Consider the following 2500-nt stretch of genomic DNA (forward strand, 5'->3'; position numbering starts at 1 on the left):
TATCTCTAACCCTCCCCCACACCTCCCCCACTCCCCTCCCCCCCCAACTACCTATATATATATATATATATATACATCACCCCCCCAAATATCTCTACCCTCCCCCACAACCTCCCCACTCCCCTCCCCCCAACTACCTATATATATATATATATTTACATCACCCCCCAAATATCTCTACCCTCCCCCACACCTCCCCACTCCCCTCCCCCCAACTACCTATATATATATATATATATACATCACCCCCCAAATATCTCTACCCTCCCCCACACCTCCCACTCCCCTCCCCCAACTACCTATATATATATATATATACATCACCCCCCCCAAATATCTCTACCCTCCCCACACCTCCCACTCCCCCTCCCCCCAACTACCTATATATATATATATATACATCACCCCCCAAATATCTCTACCCTCCCCACCTCCCCACTCCCCTCCCCCCAACTACCTATATATATATATATACATCACCCCCCAAATATCTCTACCCTCCCCCACACCTCCCCACTCCCCTCCCCCCAACTACCTATATATATATATATATATACATCACCCCCCAAATATCTCTACCCTCCCCCACACCTCCCACTGCCCCTCCCCCCAACTACCTTATATATATCATATATATATATACATCACCCCCCCAAATATCTCTACCCTCCCCCACACCTCCCCACTCCCCTCCCCCCCCCAACTACCTATATATATATATATATACATCACCCCCCCAAATATCTTACCCTCCCCCACACCTCCCCACTCCCCTCCCCCCAACTACCTATATATATATATATATACATCACCCCCCAAATATCTCTACCCTCCCCCACACCTCCCCACTCCCTCCCCCCAACTACCTATATATATATATATATTATACATCACCCCCCAAATATCTCTACCCTCCCCCCACACCTCCCCACTCCCCTCCCCCCCAACTACCTATATATATATATATTATACATCACCCCCCCAAATATCTCTACCCTCCCCCACACCTCCCCACTCCCCTCCCCCCAACTACCTATATATATATATATATATATACATCACCCCCCAAATATCTCTACCCTCCCCCACACCTCCCACTCCCCTCCCCCCAACTACCTATATATATATATAATATACATCACCCCCCCAAATATCTCTACCCTCCCCACACCTCCCCACTCCCCTCCCCCCAACTACCTATATATATATATATATACATCACCCCCCAAATATCTCTACCCTCCCCCACACCTCCCCACTCCCCTCCCCCCAACTACCTATATATATATATATATATACATCACCCCCCCAAATATCTCTACCCTCCCCCACACCTCCCCACTCCCCTCCCCCCAACTACCTATATATATATATACATCACCCCCCCAAATATCTCTACCCTCCCCCACACCTCCCCACTCCCTCCCCCCAACTACCTATATATATATATGATATACATCACCCCCCAAATATCTCTACCCTCCCCCACACCTCCCCACTCCCCTCCCCCCAACTACCTATATATATATATATATACATCACCCCCCCAAATATCTCTACCCTCCCCCACACCTCCCCACTCCCCTCCCCCCAACTACCTATATATATATATATATACATCACCCCCCAAATATCTCTACCCTCCCCCACACCTCCCCACTCCCCTCCCCCAACTACCTATATATATATATATATATACATCACCCCCCAAATATCTCTACCCTCCCCCACACCTCCCCACTCCCCTCCCCCCCAACTACCTATATATATATATATATATACATCACCCCCCAAATATCTCTACCCTCCCCCCACACCTCCCCACTCCCCTCCCCCCAACTACCTATATATATATATATATATACATCACCCCCCCAAATATCTCTACCCTCCCCCACACCTCCCCACTCCCCTCCCCCCAACTACCTATATAAATATATATATATATACATCACCCCCCCAAATATCTCTACCCTCCCCCACACCTCCCCACTCCCCTCCCCCCAACTACCTATATATATATATATATAATACATCACCCCCCCAAATATCTCTACCCTCCCCCACACCTCCACACTCCCCCTCCCCCCAACTACCTATATATATATATATATATACATCACCCCCCCCAAATATCTCTACCCTCCCCCACACCTCCCCACTCCCCTCCCCCCAACTACCTATATATATATATATATATATACATCACCCCCCAAATATCTCTACCCTCCCCCACACCTCCCCACTCCCCTCCCCCCAACTACCTAATAAACATCCCCCCAAATATCTCTACCCCCCCCACACCACCCCACTCCCCTCCCCCCAATACCTATATATATATACATCACCCCCCCAAATATCTCAACCCACCCCCACACCTCCCCACTCCCCCTCCCCCCAACTACCTATATATATATATATATATACATCACCCCCCCAAATATCACTACCCTCCCCCACACCTCCCCACTCCCCCTCCCCCCAACTACCTCATATATAT

The sequence above is a fragment of the Aquarana catesbeiana genome, linkage group LG10 (assembly GCF_042186555.1).
Source record: "Aquarana catesbeiana isolate 2022-GZ linkage group LG10, ASM4218655v1, whole genome shotgun sequence".
In the NCBI taxonomy this organism is placed as follows: domain Eukaryota; kingdom Metazoa; phylum Chordata; class Amphibia; order Anura; family Ranidae; genus Aquarana; species Aquarana catesbeiana.